General features: G+C 45.5%; 1 pseudogene; it reads right to left on the minus strand.

The window, feature by feature from the left end:
• Positions 1 to 6622: 6622 nt before the first annotated feature.
• Positions 6623 to 7142, minus strand: LOC124075989 (small ribosomal subunit protein uS17-like; annotated as a pseudogene).
• Positions 7143 to 20740: the final 13598 nt, after the last annotated feature.

The raw sequence follows: 20740 nt of genomic DNA on the forward strand, positions 1-20740 counted from the left end.
TCCTCATTCCATTGCTGTCGACCCTGACAAACCTTCTAGGCCTAGAGAACTGGGACCTGGCACAGGAAGAGTTAACCAGACTGCTGAGGCCTTTCTGGGCTCAGACCTGCTCCTTATCTCAGGCTGGCTCCTGCCCCAAAGAAAGCCCATATCTCGTTGGACCACAGCAATCTCAAATCACCCTGCTGGCCACCCTGAGTCTCCTGGGACACTTCTCCCCAGAGCCCATGTGGGACAGAACACCTCCACTCCCACAAAGGCCTCCTGTTCTTAGAATTAGCACCCAAATAGTAAGCACTGGTTAGTGTTCACCCCCAGGATCCACACCTGTCCCTGAGCAGGGTTCCTGGACCATGGGAGTTCACAGGCCAGCACCCAAAGAATCAGGAGTTGACGTTTTATTCTGCTCAGAAAGGATTGTTTTTTGGGGGGCTGAGGATATAGCTCAGTTGGTAGAGCACTTGCCTCACATACACAATCCCCAGCACCATAAAAAAAAGGATTTTTTTGGCGGGGGGCCGGGGGGACTGAGAATTGAACTCAGGGGCACTGAGCCACTGAGCCACCTCCCCAGCCCTCTTTTGTAATTTTATTTAGAGACAGGGTCTCACTGAGTTGCCTAGCACCTCGCTTTTGCTGAGGCTGGCTTTGAACTCACAATCCTCCTGCCTCAGCCTCCGGAGCTGCTGGGATTACAGGAGTGCACCACTGCGCCAGGGAAGGACTCTTTTTAAAAAAGTTATAATTTCCATATCCTACCCTCCATAATTTTCTTAAGAGAAAAAAGATGTTATAACTCAGAGGAGTAAAAATGATTGCTTTTAAAATTAAATACTTTTGGTGTTATGATAACAGCTAGTACTAGGGTAGGCTGTACTATATACCAGGTGTTGTTCTAAGTTCTTCTTTGGGGTTGGAAGTGCAGCTCAGTGGTAGAGCATGTGCTTAGCATGTGCATAGCCCTGGGTTCAATAAATACTTCACTTATAGTAATTTGTTGGAGCCTTGTTATGTTTTTCATATGAAATGTCCCCCACAGGCTCGTGTGTTGAAAGCTTGGTCCCCAATGCAGCAGTGTTTGGAACAGTGTTTAGAGCTTGTAGGAAGTGACTGGATCAGGAAGGCTCTGATCTCATTGATGGATTAAGCCACTGCGTTCATGGATGAATGGACTCTTGGGAGGTGGTGGAAACTGTAAGGTGTGGGGCCTAGTTGGAGGAAGTAGGTCACTGGGGGTGTGTCCTGGAAGGGTGTATCTTGTTCCAAGCACACACTCCTCACCCACCCTCACTTTTTGCTTCCTGGTTACCATGAGTGAGCAGCTCTGCCCCCCTCCCACATGATCCCCACTATGTTGTTCTGCTTTGACAAAGGTAGAGTGACTATGGCCTGAAACCCCTGAAACCATGAGCCAAAATAAATCTTTCCTCTCAAGGATAAAGAAAATGTGGTACATATGCAAAATGGAATATTACTCAGCCATAAAGAAGAATGAAATTATGCTATTTGCCAGTAAATAGATGGATTATCATGCCAAGTGAAATAAGCCAATCCCCCAAAAACAAAGGCCAAATGTTCTCTCTCATATGCAAATATTAACATACAATAAGGGGGTGGAATAGAAGTTCATTGCATTAGACAAAGGGGAATGAGGGAAGGGAGGGAGATGGGAGTGGAAGACGGTAGAATGGATCAGACATAACTTTCCTATGTTACATGTGCACACATGATCAGTGTAACTCCACATCACATACAGCCTCAAGAAGGGAAGTTATACTCCACGTATGCATATATCAGAATATACTCTATTCACATATATATCTAAAAAGAACAAAAATATTTTTTAAAGCTGTTTTTCTCAGGTATTTCGTCACAGTAACAGAAGATCCAACCACCCCACGCCTTAAAACAACCCAATGAGGTAGATACTAGCAGTGTCAGATTTGACAAATGAGAGCCAGGGAGGTTAAATGACTTCTCCAAGGTCACACGGCTACTAAGTAGAATATCTGCAATAGGAGCCAAGCAATCTGGCTCCAGACCACACTGCTTTCCAACAAGGTGAAGTATTTATTACACAATATTATTCTTATTTTTCTCATTTTACTGAGACTTGGTGAAACCTCAGTCATAGATGGGTCCAGGGACCTGCATGGAGAGCCTGTCACCTAGGGGATAGGGTCATGGTTTAGTTAGATTTGTAAGGGCTGGCCAGTGGATCCTGGCTCTGCAGCTCTCTTGCAAAGGGCATTCTCAAACCAAGCAGGGAGGCAGATCTGCATGGCGGGGGGCTACACATGGGCTCCGGAAGCCATTGCCCCTCTTGGCAGAGTTGGGAGGAGACAACTGGCTTCAGCTGATTCTGCTGAGGTGGCTGAGTGACCCTGCTCTGCCACTGTCTTCTCAATGTGTCCTTCCCAAAGAATCAAGAGCTTCCGCCTCCATTCCTCTCCCAAATTCTTGACTCGTATTTCCAAACGTCTCTGAACCCCAACTCTCTTCTACCCACAGGAAGAGTTTGTGAAGCCCCTGCCCTGTGCTTCCCTAGTGCCTAGAATGCTGGGCGTGGACAAGCAGAGAGTGCCTGCCCACATTCTGGTGGGGGGAGAGGCAGTGAGCAGATCACTAATTAAATACACATTAGGCCAGACACTGGGAGGAAGACTAATGCAGGGTGTAGCCGATACAGTTATGTCCCATAATGTCCATTTCCACTTTAACCCAACTAAAAAATGCACCTATTTTTAGCTGAATTCAGAATAAGTTTCCCAGAATAAGGACCACATTTCCAGCCTCCCCTGCAGCTAGATATGGGCACGTAGCCAAGTTCTGGCCAAAGATGAAAGTGAGTGTGTCTCATGGTAGCTTCTGGAAGCCTGCCCTCAGACACAGCTACGGTGCAGCCTCCCTCTTGTCATTCCTCCTTCCTCCCAGCCGAAGTACAAACCCAGGAGCCACAGAGCCAGCAACCCCATTAGATTATGACATAACCTTGGGAAAGGCAGCCACACCGAATAAAGCAACGAGATAAAGGAGAAGGATCCTGCACCCCTGTCACCATGGTGTCCCAGGAAACCCCCAAACCTCCAGACTTCTGAAATTTGAGAGAAAAATAACTTCCAATGTGTTTCTTCACTTGCTCTTTTGGGGTTTTCTGTTTCTGCCAGCCAGATCTAATCCTAGCTGATATACAAGTGGAACGAATACAGGGTAAAGGTATCATTTTAGACAGAATAGACAGGGAGGGCGTCTCTGAGGATGTGACATTTGAGTAGAAACTAGAATAAAATGAGGAAGGATGCCACACAAAACCTGAGCGTCCAGGCAGAACTATGTGCCAGGCACCCAGACGGGATACCTGAGCATCGTCTCCCAGCTCCTTCCTCTCAAAGTCCACGTCTAATCTGTTACCAAATCCTGTTGGTTCTACCTAGCAAAGTCAGCCTGGGGGTGTGGCCCCGGGGGAGAGCACTTTTTAGCACTCACGGGACATGGACACACACACACACACACACACACACACACACACACACACACACGGTAATTTTGGATTACCAGGCTGGGTCCTAAAACCAATGACAAGTGTACTGATAAAAGGTAGACCAAAAGACACAAGGAGAAAAAGAAGATATTCGAAAAAAAGAATGAGCTCAGCAGCCCCAGCAAGGAACTATTGGAACCATTAGAAGCAGAAAAGGAAAAAAAGGATTTTCCCCTAGAGCCTGCAGAGGGTGCACGGCCCTGCAGCCACCTTGATCTTGAACTTCTGGCCTCCAGAACTGTGCAACAAGAAATTTCCATTGTTTCAAGCCACCAGATTTGTGCTAATTTGTTATGGCAGCCCTAGGAAATCAATCATTCTCCCCTAGCCCGACTATGGAACTTATTTTTAGGAATCTTGTTTTAATCATACGTCAAATATTGTAATCATGCCACTCAATGATAGCATATTTATCCCCAGCAGCTCAGGAGGCTAGGCAGGAGGATCGCAAGTTCAAAGTCAACTTCAGCAACTTAGACCCTATGTCAAAATAAAAAATAAAAAGGACTGGGGATGTGGCTCAGTGGTTAAGCACCTCTGGGTTAAATCCCTGATACCAAAATAATAATAATTAAGAAGAAGAATATTTTTTGTAACTATCAGTGCATACTATTGTACTAATATATGTTATAAATACAGCTAAAATATAAACATGAAAACAAGTGAGAGAGACAGGAGTATAAAATAATATAACAAGTTTGAGACTGGCTGTTTCTAATAAGGTTAAAATGCACATATTACCACATGATCCAGCGATTCCACTCATCTATTTACCTGAAATAATGAGATCATTTTTAGGATTTTTCCATGTCATAGCTGAACTTCATTTTTTTTTTTTGGTAAGTAATATTATATTGTACAGATGTACCACAATTTATTAATTCAAAGATTTGTATACATGTTCATAGCAGCTTTATTAGTAATAGTTCAGAACTAGATACGATCTAAATGGCCATGAACAGGTTAGGAGATATGCAAACTGGGGTATATCCATACAATGAAATAGTTCTCAGCTATAAAAAGGAATGCTTTGGGGAACTGTAATATTTTTATTGAGATGTAATTCACATATCACATAATTTACTTTTTTTTTTAAGGAAATCATTATGTTGCCCAGACTGTTCTTAAACTCCTGGACTCAAGCATTCTCCTGCCTTAGCCTCCGGAGTAGCCAGGACTATAGGTATGAACCATCACACAGCTAATTCACTCATTTAAAGTGCAGATACAGAATTGTGATATTACCACAACAATCAATTTTAGAACATTTTCATCTCCAAAATGTACATGTTAGCTATCACCTCCCAAACTCTTATACTCCCTAGACCTAGGCCAACCCTAACTCACTTTCTGTCTCTATAGATTTGCCTATTCTGGATATTTCATAGAAATAGAAAGACTCATATGATATGTGATCTTTTGTAACTGACTTCTTTTACTTAGCATAATATTTTTAAGGTTTATTCAGATAGTAATATGTATTGGAACTTCACTCTTTTTTAATGCCAAATAATATTCCATTGTGTTGACATAACACTATTTACTTATCCATTCGTATTGGACAGATGGACATTTGGCTGTGTTCACTCTTTGTGTTTTTGTGGTGTTGTATTAATTTTCTAGGGCTTCTATAACAAAATCCAACAGACTGGGTGGCTTAAATAACAGAGATGTACTGAATCACAGTTCTAGAGGCTAGAAGTCCAAGATCAAAGTGTGGGCAGATTCTGACACCTATCTTCTTGGCTATTAATGGCTGCCTTCTTCCCATGGTCTTTTCTCTGCAGGTACCTATATAGATGAGGTCTCTCTGTCCAAATTTCCTTTTTTTTTTTTTTTAAGCAAGCAAGCAGCAGCAGGTTTTCTGCAAAATCAACAGCAACAGACCTTTTTGAAGAAAAGGGGCACAGAGCCAGGAGTTCCCAAATCTCCTCTTCTGATGAGGAAACCAGTCAAATTGGACTAGGGTTCACCTGAAGACCTCATTTTAACTTAATTGCCTCTGTTAAGAACTTCTGTCCAAATACCAATACATTCTCAAGTACAAGGGGCTAAGACTTCAACATTGTGAATTTGGAAGGGGCCCGGGTTCCACCCACAATAGTTAATAAGAGATTGAGAAACCACAGCCTAATTCAAGGTCACAAAGATCAACACCTACATTTTTCTTGAAGAATTTCATAATTTTAGCTCTCCATCTAGGATTCAGTAGGGAGTCAGCTTCAGTCTTCTACATGTGGCTACTCAATCTTCCCAGGACCATTGATGAAGACTCTACTTGGTCCCATTGAAACATTTTCACATGCTTATTAAAAAAAAAAAAATCTTTTGAAGCTGGGTACTGTGGTGCATGCCTGTAATCCCAGAGGCTCAAGAGGCTGAGGCAGGAGGATTGCAAAATCAAAGCCAGCCTCAGCAAATTAGCAAGGCCCTAAGCAGATCAGTTAAACCCTTTCTCAAAATAAAAAATAAACGAGGACTAGAGATGTGGCTCAGGGGTTAAGCACCCCTGGATTCAATCCCTGGTATAAAAAAAAATCTTTTGACCATAAATGTAAGATTTATTTTTAAAGTCTCAGTTCTAATCCATTGATCTGTGTCTATTCTTAAGCCAGTACCACACCGTCTTGATTAGTTTCATACATTTTAAAATTAGGAAATGTGGGTTCTCTAACTTTGTTTCTATTCAAGATTATTCTGGATAGTTTGACTCCCTTCCAATTATATAGGAATTTCAGGAGCAAAGAAGCAGATGGGCTCTTGACAGGGACTGAGTCAAATCTGTAGATCAGTTTGGAGAGTATTGCCATGGTAGGAATAGTAAGTTTTCCAATCCATGAATATGGGATGTCTGACTATTTATTTAGATCTTTATTTTCTTTCAATAATATTTTGTGGTTTTCAGAGTGAAATTTTTTCACTTCTTTTGTTTATTCCTAAGTGGTTTTAGTTTTTTGGTTTATTTTCTGTTTTTTTGTGGGGTTTTTTTTACGCTGTTTGTAAATTGAATCGTTTTCTTTCTTTCTTTTTTTTTTTTTTTTAATTACAAAATAAGTTTATTTTGCTTTGGAGGGTGGGCAGGCATCCAGTCTTAGAACTTCTGGAACTGCTTCTTGGTGCCAGCTGCCTTGGTGACCTTGAGTACATTGAAGCGCACCGTCTTGCTCAAAGGCCTGCACTCGCCAACTGTGACGATGTCACCAATCTGGACGTCCCTGAAGCAGGGGGACAGGTGCAGACATATTCTTGTGGCGGTTCTCAAACCGATTGTATTTGCGGATGTAGTGGAGATAGTCCCGGCGGATCACAATGGTCCTTTGCATCTTCATCTTGGTCACCACACCAGACAGGATCCGCCCTCGGATGGAAACATTACCAGTGAAAGGGCACTTCTTGTCAATGCAGGTGCCCTCAATGGCCTCTTTTGGTGTCTTGAAGCCCAGACCAATATTTTTGTAGTATCGAGGGAGTTTCTCCTTCCTAGTTTCTCCTAGCAGGACCCTCTTCTTGTTTTGAAAGATGGTCGGCTGCTTTTGGTAGGCACGCTCTGTCTGAATGTCCGCCATCTTCCCGGCTGCCTGAAAAAAAAGAGAGCGACGGGAGCGTCCGGGTTTCCTTATTGATTGCGCAGGGGCTGTAGAGGAAGTGACGAAAGGGGCAGGGTCACACGGCTTTGGGCGGTGCCTCGAGAGCGACTCTGATTGACAGGCGGCTTTAACCAAGCTTGTGCATGGGAAACTGCAAGTGGGCGGCCATGATGGTGAAAGACTCGGGGGGCGGGAAGTGTGCATCTCGTTTTCTTAATTTCATTGTTGGCCTGTTCATTTCAAGTGTATAGAAGTACAATTATTTTTAAATATTGATCTTGTATCTTGCAACTTTGCTGAACTTGTTTATTAGTTTAGGAGGGTTTTTTGTGGATATGTTGGGGTTTTTCTATTTACAATATCATGGAGGAATGGAACTATGGATAAGTACAGCAACATAAAAAGATTAAAAACAGGGTATAAGAGCGTATACTATAAAGGACCCATTACATTTACATGCAGTTCAAGAACATGGGGTCTGGGGGTGTAGCTCAGTGGTACGGTGGGTACTTAGCATGGATGAGTCCCTCAGTTTGATCCCCAGCAAAAAAATAAGACTGTCACAAAAAAATAAAAAGTATTGAAGATGCTACGCCATAGTAGAGTACCCCGGGTCCAGTCCCCAATACCAAAATAAATAAATGAAGTAAATTAAATTGAAATTGGCAACAGGGTATGGTAATACTTCCTCCCTCTCCTAAATGGATCCTCTGGTACACCTCCCACTCTGGGGCCCGCTGGCCCCTCCAGCGCATGCCCCTTGACTCAGCTGAACCGCAAACCTTTATTAACCACATGATTCCTCATTCTAGAAGATCTTTTAGGCCCCAACAATAGAGTTCCTTACTGGTCAACCAATCCCCCCATCCAACTGCCTCGGCCCCTCCCATGTCCAGCCATCCTGCCCAGGCTCCACTTCTCATTTGCAGCTCTCCGCTTGGACTGCCCTTCCTGGCCTGGCCAATGTCTCCTCCTGTTTTCAAACCCTCTGTAAATCTCACCACCTCCATCCAGCCTTCCCTGCCTCCCAAGGAGGATAGGTTGCTCCTTCTCCTGGCTCTGTGTTATAACCATTTTGTCTTTTCATGTTGAGCTTCATTTCTCAGCCATGAATCCTTAGAGGCCAAGAACTAGAATCTTTTCATTTCAAAAGAACAGTATAGTGGCCCAGTGGGTGGAATGAGGCGGTGACCGATCCAGACCCAGCCTTGGGCCTCACCTAGGAACCAGGTGATGGACCCAGATGCAGGGGAAAGTGAGAGTTACTGGAGGTTTCTCCTGTGTCACCTTCACATGAAGGAGCTGCCTCAGATACACTCCACTACATGCAATTTTATTTTCATTTTCATTTTTTTATTTTCCATGGAACAGGAGATTGAACTCAGGGTGCTCTACTACGGAGCTACATACCCAGCCCTTTTTATTTTCCATTTTGAGATGGGGTCCTGCTACATTTCCCAGACGGGCTTGAACTTGTGATCCTCCTGCCCCAGCCTTCCAAGGAGCTGGAATCTATCACAGGCACGCGCCACCAACCCTGGCTGCTGCTGCTGCATGACATTTTAAAGACATCGTAAGGTGTCTGCTCAGAGAATGGGAAAGAGGCATGGGAAACTGATTTCTACCACATGGGATATGTCAGCCCAGGTCAAGGAAGGATCCAGAACTTGTCCTTGTTGACCCAGAGAGGGGATGAGTGCCAAGTTCCTGGCCTGCCTGCTTCTCCACCAGGGAAAACAAAGAGGGGAGAAGCCTTTCTTCATTGTCCCCACAATCTGCCCCACAATCATTAGGCCGGCAGCTCTGGGGTAGGAGGGCCCTGTATTCAGCATTTTGATTCCAACAAAGAGCTAAGAAAGAGGCCTTGTAACAAAGGCTACCTCAGAAAGCACCTGCACTGTGGAGGTGGTCTGGGACCAGGAGGGACTGAGTTGGAGGTAACAGCTACTCCTCACTCAGGGGGATCCACTGCAGGTCCGTGTAGTGGGCCTACAACCATTATCAGAATTCCCAAAGTCAATTGCCATGCTGTTATCTATCTTTTACAGAGAACATTCCAGAAAGAAGTGAAAAGAACATTTAGACTTCTTACCTTAACTTCAGTAAGTGGGGGCCGTATTTGCATTTCAACTGCTACAGCCTTAAAGAAAGACAGAACAGGATGAGTGTTACAAAGGCATCTGAGGGACTTGCATTCTGTGCTCCTAACTAGCCACGCACACCACCGAGAGAGGAAAAACAATCACAGCAGCCTTGGAGCGTCTACACAAATTCTGATCAATGATTGTCTGGATGAAATGCAACAGAGCTCAGCAATGTCTAATTAATGCCTTAATTCACACAAGCATTTATCAGGTGCTTACAAATGTATCAGGCACTGCACTAGGCAATAGAGATTCAGAGATGAAAAATAACTGGTTCAGCCCTTAGGGAGCCCACATCCAGTCCACTAGGGGAGACAGATGTGCAGACAGGTACAGCTCCTGCTAGCTAGACCTGGAGATGGGAGTACAGGGGGCTGATTCCTGCCCAACCATAGGCCCCCACCCTGTCCCCAAGATTTCAGGATGCAATGCTCCCAAATAAGCATGAAGTTAAGCAGTGACCAGTTCTTGCTGGGATCTGGGGAAACATGGGTCAGCATCCTTCCCCATCATAACTTCTCTTGCCTCACAAAATTGTGGAAGCTGCTGGGATCCAGAGAAGAGCCCACATGAATTTCTTCGTGATGGTAACTGAAGGCCTAAGGATGGTACAGTGAACTACAGTAGAAACTATTGTAGAAAATGGCCACAATAGCCAGGTGCGGTGGCACACACCTGCAATCCCAGCAATTCAGGAGGCTGAGGCGGAAGATTGCAAGTTCAAGGCCAACCTGGGCAACTTAGCAAGACCCTGTCCCAAAATAAAAAAAAGGACTGGTGAGGTGGCTCAGTAGGAAAGTTCCTGTGCGTTCGACACCCAATATCCCCCCTGCCAAAAAAAAAAAAAATGGCTACAATATTCTCCTTCCTGAACCCGCCCTCTGGAATGACTCTGGGATTGGCCAAATGACTTGCTTTGGCCAACAGGACAATAACATGATACAAGCCAAGGCTTGAAAAATTCTCATGTGCTTTGAGGCTTGTCCCGTCTTGCGATTCTTGGGACTCTTACAACCACCCCATGAAAGAGGCCCAGCTAGGCTGCTGCAGGGTGTGTGGCCCGTGACCCACATTGCTTCATCACATCTGCCCATCAACAGTCAATTGCCAGGCATGTCAAAGAAGCCACAGACCTCAAGCTGACGCAACATGAGCCCAGCTGACAGTAAGTGGGGCAGAAAAGAGCCATCCCCGCTGAGATCAGTCCAAATTGCCAACTCAAGATTTGGGGTAAAGTGTTGCACCTTTAAGCCACTGCGTAGTAGGGTGATTTATTACACAGCAAAGCTAACTGATACAAAGGGCGATTTCAAAGTCGAAAGCAGAAATGATAGCACAGACACATGTTGGAGAGAGCTTCCTCCTGCCATATCCCCCAAATTCAAATGCAAGTGGGTCTATATAGAGCTGGACTCACTGGTTGCTGGAATAATTCATGGAAAAGGAAGCCTAGACCTAACAACTGAGGTGAACTGAGGCTGTAACCTCAGGGACAGGTGAGTCCCAGCGCTCCTGCCTAAAGTACATGCTGGAACAGCTGGCTGAGGCTGGGGATCAAGCTGTCATTTGCCACTGAGTACCAAAGATGGCTCTGAGGAGCACAGAGATGATCAACACCCCAACATGAGGAACCTGCCAGGCAGGGAGGGGTCAAAAAGATAAATGAAAAAGCTCAGTGATGGAGGCTGGGATTGTGGCTCAGTGGCAGAGCGCTTGCATTGCACGTGTGAGGCACTGGGTTTGATTCTCAGCACCACATAAAAATAAACAAATAAAATAAAGGTCCATTGACAACTAAAAAAAATATATTTAAAAAAAAAAAAAAAAAAAAAAGCTCAGTGATAGAGTCAAGTCACATCTCCAGCAAGGAGTATTTGGGGACATTCATGTGGCCAGCATGCCTGCTTTGGAGGCAGCGGAAGCCAAATCAACCTTGTCTAGGGAAGGAGAGACCAGTTGATGTGCTTGAGCCCGGCCCAAGTCTTCCACCCCCACCAGCAAAGGGAATGTGGGTCTTGGTCCCAACCAATCCCTGGACAGCTAGAGACAGACTTTCTGGGGAACTCCAAGCTGGAACAGATATAGCCCAAATTCAAGTATATTAGTCCTGATGAGGGGCTTCAAGGGCTTCTGCTCTTAACTTGGAGATCTTGCAGAACTCCGCTGATGCTCTCCATGCATCCCTGCAGTTGTCTCTGCAGCATGAGGGAAGAAAAATCAGAAGGATAAAGGCAATTATGAAAATTGAGCTGGGCGCTAGGGCACACACCTGTAATCCCAGGTACTCGGGAGGCTGAGGCAGGAGGATCGCAAGTTCGAGGCCAGCCTGGGCAATTTAGAGAGACCCTGTCTCAAAATAAATAAAAATAAAAAAGGGCTGAGGATGGAGCTCAGTGGTAGAGCAGCTGCCTAACACGCATCAAGGCCCACAGTCAAAGACACTTAGAAGAAAAACTGAATGGACCACGTAATTTTTTACCTTTCTTTAGACTAAGAGCAAGAATTTAATACACAGAGCACAACATTGCTCAGTTCGGACCAACCCAAACATATCTGTGCTTGGGAAAATAGGGTAGAATAATATGTCTCACCTTCAACCATGACTCTACTGTGGAATTAGGAAGAACATGGTCTTGGGATCAGAGATACATGAGTTTTTGTCCTGGGTCTGTACCTAACCAGGTGCACAACCCCAGGCAAGTAATTTAACCTCTCTAAGCCTCAGTTTCCTCATCTATTAAGTGGGAATGATACTACTTCATAGGGACTTGGTGACCATTCAGAGACCATATAGAGTGAAGTGATCCACACCCCTTGGGGATTGATTTAGGACTCCCCCACAATACCAAAATTCACAGATGCTCAAGTCTCTTATACAAAATGGCATAGTATTTGCTTATAACATGCACATCCTCCCACAGACTTTGGATTACTTACAATACCTAACACAATGTGATGCTCTGTAAATAGTTGTTAGACTGTATTATTCAGGAAAGAATGGCATCCTTACGTCTTCTGTAAAGATGAAAACTTTTTTCTGGATATTTTCAATCCACCCTTGGTCGAATCCATGAATATGGAGCCCATGAATACAGAAGGCCGACTGTACACTTGACAAATGGCCCAGCTCCAGTCAAGATCGCCAAAGCAGGGGCATGGGGCAACAAGGACCCCAGCCTACCCTGGGCTACTTGAGGGACCAAACTGATTTTCAATGCCTGGGTTTCCACCTCGTATCTGAGATCCCAGAAGCCCACGTTCCTCTTCGGACCTGCCCAGACCCACAGATTGACACTCAACTCCGGACCAGTGCCCAAGCCTGCTGACTGCCACATGGCGCCTGGGACACAGGCTGCTTTGTGCCACCTCTCCAAGGCTGGCCGCCTGCTTTAAACTCTCAGTGGCATTCTGCTTAGGACTGGCAAAGCCAGGCAGGGGCACAGGAAGGGGACAGTGGGGGTCCTGAGAGGTGGCAGTGACATCCCAAACAATCGTGGTGGTTTGGAAATACGCCTCCTTGCCCTGAGAGGGCAAAACTTCTTTCTTCAGAGGTCCAATGGCCAAGGGGAATCTTTAGATTTGTATATTTAGTGACCTCCACACCCGCTTGTAAACCGAGCTGGGCTGGGGCTGGGGCTCGGTGGTAGAGCACATTCGAGGCCCTGGGTTGATCCTCAGCACCACATAAAAATAAAATAAAGGTATTGACAACTACAACTAAGAAAAAAAAAAAAAAACAAGCAGGTGCCTTAGATTCCATGAGTGAGAATAAAATGAGATCGAGAGCTTCCATCTAGGCCCGAGAAACAGCAAGAAATTCAATTCTCTAAAGCCAGGGAGAATTCGGGCTGGACTTTACAAAGCCTTTCTCAGAGGTGACAAAGACGGGCATTTTTAAAATTAACTAATTTATTAGTTAATTATTATTATTATCTATGCGCGTGTGTGGTACCGGGATTGAACCCAGGGGTGCTTAACCACTGAGCCACATCCCCAGCCCTTTTTTATATTTTATTTATAGACAGGGTCTCACTAAGTTGCATAGGCCCTTGCTAAGTTGCTGAGGATGGCTTTGAACTCACGATCCTTCTTCCTCAGCCTCCTGAGCCACTGGGATTACAGATGTGCGTCACTGCTCGTGTCCGGCTATTTATCCTTTATTTTTTCAAACAGTATCCACTATATAGCCCAGGCTGGCCCTCTACCGCTGAACTACAGATCCAGCCTTTTAAATTTTAAATTTTGAGACAGGTCTTACTAAATTGCTCAGCCTGGCCTTAAATTTGCAATCCTCCTGCCTCAGTCTCCTAAATTGCTGGGATTATGGGCATGTACCCTAGAGCCCTACTCAAGGGGGCATTTTAAATCACTCTGAGAGACCGAAGGGAACTTTCCTCTGTTCCTAACCCCCTCACCTCAGGTCCAAAGCAGCTTCTTGAGTTGTATGTCTATTTTCTGAGGCTAATAAAAATCAAATTTTTCCCACAAGGGCTGACCAGGGTAGTCTTCACAAAACTCAGTGGTGGTTCTGAGAGGGTTCTCAGTAAGTGCCAACTGGCACACGCCTGTAATCCCAGCAACTGGGGAGGCTGAGGCAGGAGAACTGCAAGTCTGAGGCCAGCCTCAGCAACTTAGGGAGACCATGTCTCAAAATAAAAAATTAAAAGGGTTGGGAATGTGGCTCAGTGATAAAAAGGATCAATCTTCAGTACCAAAAAAAAAAAAGAAAAAGAAAAAGAAAAAATATGCCAATCCTGTGCTATTCCTGGGGCTTATATCACACTTCAGACTTTCTAACCTGTGGAAGGAAAAGTCTATAGTCCTTGCTCCATGGGGCCCATCTGCAATACAGATCAATTGAAAATGAGCCAGCTACTCGGAGGAACAGTTTATCCTGTCACCATTTTGAGGCTGGTGACAATAGGAAAAACTTCAACCTTTAGGGGAGAAGCAAACCTCTCTCAAAGACCTAACAATGGACTTCTGCTCTTACACAGCAATGAAAAATTCTGCCAGGGGGTCCTCTGAAGACAGGGAAAGCCCGGCTCCCATCGTCAGCAAACGTTCTCGAGGAGCATAACTGTCTAAGAAGCCATTACCAGGAGGGCTACGTGGGCTGCCCGTGGTCAGGAACCTCGTGGCCCAGGTGGGACTTGAACCTGCACTGAGAGCTAGGGGCTGGGTCTAAGAGGCTCCCGCCTGCCCCACAAGCTTTCCTGCTGTGCACTTGGTCTGGGTTTTCCCTCCTCTGAGATGGACCCCAACACAAGGCCCTGCTAGAGAGGGTGCAGAGCAGGTCATGGCTTCTCTGGGGAGCCAGAGAAGAGCTGGGGGAGCTTACCTGTCCTCGCTGGCAGTTCTGGCCCATGGTGGGGACGCAGCCGCTGTGCCAGGTCCTTTCCTGTCCTGTTCTCAGTAGTAGGGTCTCCAAGGCCTGGAGGAAGGTCAAGTTCAAGGGGCAGGTCAGGGTCTCCGAAGCCTTGTCCTCACCAACGGAGAAACTAAAAACCCTGATACTGAGGACCAAAGACAGAGTATGGGTCCCTGTTTCTAGAAGCATCCATAAACCCAGGTAAAATGCCACAAGGTTTCTAGTGAGATATTATTCTAGAAGAAACTCTCTGGGTTGGGATTGTGGCTCAGCGGAGTAGTGCTCGCCTAGCACGAACCCAGGAGGGGCCCTGGGTTCGATTCTCAACACCACATAGAAATAAATAAATAAAACAAAGGGATTGTGTCTGACTACAACTAAAAAATAAATATTTAAAGCAAAAAAAAAGAAAAAGAAACTCTCTGTCCTGTCCTATCATCACAATCACAGCCTCCTCTGCTTCCTGGGGAGGAAACCCAATAGAAATGGAAACGAGCAGAGGCATCTTCAAGAGGCCAAAATTTCAGAAGGGTCGGCTTCGTATGTCTCACCCCCCACACTGTCTGTCTAATTTAAACAAACAGGGCAGGGAGAAATTTAGGATAAAATCTTGTTTATTACTACAAAAGGAATGCATAGTCATCATTTAGAAAAAGAAGAAAACATAGACAAGTAATTTAAAAATTAAAATCACATTTACTTCTATAGAAATAAGATCTACTAAAAATTTAGCATATGTCCTTCTTTGTATTTTTCTCTGGATAACTACATGTTGATAACAGCCCAAAAGAAGAAGCAGTCTGGCACTGTGCCCCACACCTGTGATCCCAGCCACTTGCAGTCTGAGGCAGGAAGATCAAAAATTCAACTCCAGCCTCAGCAACTTGATAAGACCCTGCCTCAAAATAAATAAATAGATAGATAGATAGATAGAGCCCAGCACAGTGGTGCAGATCTATAATTCTAGCAATTCCAGAGGCTGAGGCAGGAAGATTGAAAGTTCAAGGTCAGCCTCAGGAACATAGTGAGACCATAGCTCAAAATTTTAAAAACAAATAAATGAACAATCTACAGCTGTAGCTCAAGGTGAAAGGCCCTGGGTTCAATCCCCAGTACCTAAATAAATAAATAAACACACACATACGTGGGTCTGAGGATGTAGCTCAGTGGTAGAGTGCCCTAGGTTCAATCCCTATCACTAAAAAAAAAAAAAAAAAGTAGAACCACAGGGCACTTTATTTCAGTTTATTACTGAATGTATATAAAGTTATTAGAATATTTAGAGGTGAACAACCATTATAGCTATCTAATTCTAGAAAACGTTCACCCCCCTACCTCTCAGCAGGCACCCCTAGAGCAATCCTCCCCTGATCTGTATAACCACTCATCTGTTTTCAGCGTCTGTGGATTTGCCTGTGCCAGACATATCCTCCAAGCGCAATCATAAATGTATATAATCTGGAAATAGCTAAAATACATGAATTGAAAAATGTGCCTGCAAAAATCTTTTCCCGATGGCATGCAAGACCAAACGAATTGGAAAGCTGAAGCCTGGTTCTGTCCCTGGTTCTAGATCAACTTCCTCTACAGAGCTCTGATGGAGGCCCTTCCAGCGCCATCAGCGGTGCCAATCAAATCCCAGTAGCTGGCCCAGTCCAAAGCAGAGCATATATACCCAGCGTGCTTTGCCACTTACGATTTAACTCTGTTTTTATGAAAAGACATTCTCCTAACTACGCAAGATAGGCTTAAAATTTCCACGGATTCCGCACACGCTCTTACCTTCCTTTCTGAGTGCCAGAGGTTCCCCAGCCCAGTTCAAACTCTAAGCACTTTACAGAGAATCAAATTACCCTTTTCTCATTGGTACTGATGTCCTAAAAGCCCCGCGGGCCTGTAGGATGACAGAGAAGAAGTGTCCCCTTTCTTTTTCCTCTGCTTATGACCTGCTGTTACCCAGGAGACAGGAGTGGGGGAAAGGAAGGAACCTTGGAGACATACCCGAGGCACTCTTTTGGGAGGTCACTCAATGCACTTGGTCTAGAGATCCTGTTGAAGGGCAGGGGAGCATTTCCCCTGGTCACCCCATGAGTGGTAGGTACCCCATGTTCCATTCTGCACACACACCCCCGCTTCTTGCTGGGAGCAGGCATTTCCCATGGCTCCTATTGCCCTGGGACCTCCTCCATCCTCTCTCTGGGGCTGGCAAGGTTCTCTCTAGAACTGTGCTCCTCATTCTTTCTCCCTGGACCTAAAATATCTGTGTAAGCCAGGTGTTGCTCAAACCAAGTGCCACCCTTCCAAAACATTCTGACATAGGTACTGTTATTATGCACTTCAGATGCTTCATTTCTTGGGTCATTTGCTTGAATTTAGAGATCTTGATATTTCAGCCTTTTTTTTTTTTTTTTTTTTGTACCAAGGATTGTACCCAAGGGTGCTTAACCACTGAGCCACATCCCCAGCCATTATATATATATATATATATATATATATATATATTTTTTTTTTTTTTTTTTTTTTTTTTTTTTGAGACAAGTTCTCATTAAGTTGCTTAGGGCCTCACTAAATTGCTGAGACTGGCCTTGAACTTGAAATCTTCCTGCCTCAGCCATTGGGATTACAGGCCTGCTACTGGGTTGGCGTATATCAGCATTTTAATAACAGAGAAATCTACAATTCGTTAGCCTTTTAATGGCTGAATTTCTTGTTCATTTCCAGTTATGGCCAGCAGACCATTCAGTGAACGTGCTCCCTTGGCCTTAAGGACCCACCAGGAGGTAATTTCAGATTGCATTCCTAGAGTGCTTCCTGTCAGGTATGCCCTAAACTTCCTCAGGCACAAGACCCCTCATAAGCACCATTATCCCCATTTTAGAAATGAGGAAGCTAAGGCTCAAAGAGGTCAAGCGACTTCCTAAGCCATATAGGTGGTAAGTAGCAAGCCTGAGAGTTGAAATCAGGCTGGTTCTGACTCCCACGTCTTAAAAAACTGTACTACACTGTCCCTCAATAACAGAGCATCTATTCAGATACCGAGGTCAGTAGAGAAGGACAGATGGGGACTCAGGGAAGAGAGGCTTTCACAACCAAACAAGCTGTGATGAAAACCAGCGCAGCACCTGCCTTTAAAAAACCATATTAAAAATGGCATTGGTAGGGGCTGGGGCTGGGGCTCAGTGGTAGAGCACTTGCCTAGCATGTGTGAGGCACTGGGTTCCATTCTCAGCACCACATAAAAATAAATAAATAAAATAAAGGTATTGTGTCCATCTACAACTAAAAAAATTACAGGTGCACGCCTGTAATCCCAGGGACTCAGGGGGCCAAGGCAAGAGGATTTTGAGCTCCAGGCCAGCCTCAGCAACTCAGCAAGACCCTAAGCAACTCAGTGAGACCCTGTCTCAAAAGAAAAAGGGCTGGGGCTAGGGACGTGGCTCAGCCATAAAGCACCCTTGCGTTCAAGCCCTAGGCCCCGGCCCTCCCCACAAAAAGGGCATCAGTCCAGTTAACTGTAGCAAGTTCAGGTCCATTTCAAATTACTGTGTTTGTTAACTCTGGGAAAGTGCTTCCCCCCTCTGGGCCTCATGAGTAAAATACATGGATTTTTATTTTATTTTTTGGTGGTACTGGGGATGGCACCCAGTGATTCAGGCACTCTCAGCAAGCACTCCACCACTGAGCTACATCCCTGGCCCATTTTTAATTGTTTAAATTTTGTTTTGAGACAGAGTCTCTCACCTGTTGTCCAGGCTGGCCTCAAACTTGCGATCCTCCTGCTTCGCCCTCTCTAGTCACTGGGATTACAGATGCGCCACCACACCCAGCTCTCCGTGGTTTTGAATGCCAGGATCTACCCTTTCAGAGCCTGAGGCTTGAGCATCTCTTTCTTCATCTTATTTTACATGGGACAGGAAGCTACTTAATGCCAAAGGCCAGAACAGGTGGCCTACAGTGGGAGTGAGACCACCAAGGTGTTTAGCCCTAGCCCAGGCCCCAGCCACTTGCCTTGGGTTAACTTGAGTCACCTCTGCCGGCTCCTCACTTGGGCTCACTCCCGTTTTTCCAAAAGGACCACATAGGCTGTCCTTGTAACCCGACAGGGATTCTTGGCCCGAGGTGCGTGGGGGTGTGCAGGCTCTGGTCTCCCTCGGGAACAATGCTCTGGGTGACAGTTCTTTAGACGCTTAGTTGGAGTCCTGAGAACAGAAAGAGACAAAAGATGCATTTGTCATAAAATCTAGAGTTACCAAAGGACCGGAAGGGGCAGGGCCTGCATCGCGTCCTGTGGAAACAAGGGCACAGGCCTTGGCTGTTATGTGGGCCTCGTGGGCAGAGGCCAGGGCACTTGGGTGCCCTTGACATTCAGACAGTGCTTTCTGGTTATCAAGTTCTGAGTCCCACTGGAACCTCACAGGAACCCTGGGTAGAGGGGGAGGGAATGGTTGCAGTGGTCAGGACGAGGACATGAAGATAGATGGTGACAACAGTAGCAGCTCCCGTGCAGGGAGCCTTCGCGGGCTCCAGGCGCTGTGCTGGGAAGCCGAGATCACTTTGTGGACAGGGAACAGAAGGAAGCTTGAAGGAAATCCGTTCCCGTGCCCACTGGGTTTGAACTCACGTCTCTGCAGCCCTGGAACCTTGACTATTTTCTGGATGCTAGATTTTGAGCTGCTAAGCAGCTCAGAGTAATAAAACCAGCCCAGGTTTTAAGATCTGTAGAGAATGGTGGCCCACACCTGGGATCACCGTGGCTCAGGAGGCTGAGGCCAGTCCCAAGGCAGCCTCAGCAACTTAGCAAGGCCCTAAGCAACTCAGCGAGACCCTGTCTCTAATAAAATACAAAATAGGGCTGGGGAGGTGGCTCAGTGGTCAAATGCCCCTGGATTCACTCCCCAGTACCAAAATAAATAAAACAGAGTCTGTAAGGAAATGCCCAGATTGGTGGACAAATTAGAGAAGGAAAGCTCTGGTTGTACCAGATAGAGCTGGGGCAGACCAGGACAAGCCACACGTTCCAGTGAATGTCCTAGGCCACCACATCCTTCTTCCTCCCTCCCCGGCTTCCTTTGTTCTTCCCGGACAGAAAGCTTCCTGTTCCTTTCACCCTCTTTTATGGTGTAAATCCTGGGGGTGACTCACCACCTTCCCCCACTCAGCCACCCCATCTCTTCCCTACTTTTCTTCAATCCTGTGCTCAAGGAGCTTACAGTCTCTGGAGTTGGGAGGTACTAATTCAGACACACCATGAATCACGGGGCAAACTGTGATAGCTGTCATGGAGAATAGGGAACCACAAAAATCTAGCCCTGGAAGGCTTCCTGGAGGAAGTGGCTTTGGGACGGGAACATATTGGTCTGGGTCAGAGTTTTCTTTGGCGGCCTCTGAGGCAGGACCAAGGGAGCCCTGATAAAATTTATGAAGAGGACAAAGAAGAGGAAGAGGAGGAGAAAATGTGTGCTGGTACTTACTAATCTGCCCCCTCTAGGTTTAGAAGTTAGGGGAGAGTGGTCTCTGTCCTCTAGGGCACCAGTGCCCATGGTGTGGTCCCCACTCCAACAGCAACAGCAACAGCTGGGAACTTGTTGGAAATGCCTTGCCTCTGGCCTAGTCAGTTGAAAACTTTGGAGACAGGCTGTTTTAAGAAGCCACATTCTAGATGCCTACAGACAAGTGGGTTTGCTCATTCAAAGTACCATAGATCCTGTTCTCTTTCACTATGTTCACTGCATGAGAGAGGAATTTATGAATGAGATTCTGGAAGATCTGATACAGGTCCGTAGTTGTAAAGAGAAGCAGAATAAGTTGTTTGATAGGGTGGGGGTAGGGGATAAAGTTCAAGGATTTTAACAATTAACTGCCCAGGGACTGGACTCCAGGAAGTAAACGTTGTTGTTTATTATTACTATTATTATTATTATTATTATTATTATTATTATCATCATTATCATCATCATCATCATCACTGGGGATTGAATCAAGAGGGGCTTTACCACTGAGCCACACCCCAGGCCTTTTTATTATTTTATTTTGAGACAGGGTGTTGCTTAGTTGGTAGGCTGGCTTCAAACTTGAAACCTTTCTGCCTTAGTCTCCC

Source organism: Marmota monax, unplaced genomic scaffold (genome assembly GCF_021218885.2).
Source record: "Marmota monax isolate L192 unplaced genomic scaffold, Marmota_monax_Labrador192_F-V1.1 WCK01_AAM20220418_F8-fsc00019, whole genome shotgun sequence".
Lineage (NCBI taxonomy): Eukaryota > Metazoa > Chordata > Mammalia > Rodentia > Sciuridae > Marmota > Marmota monax.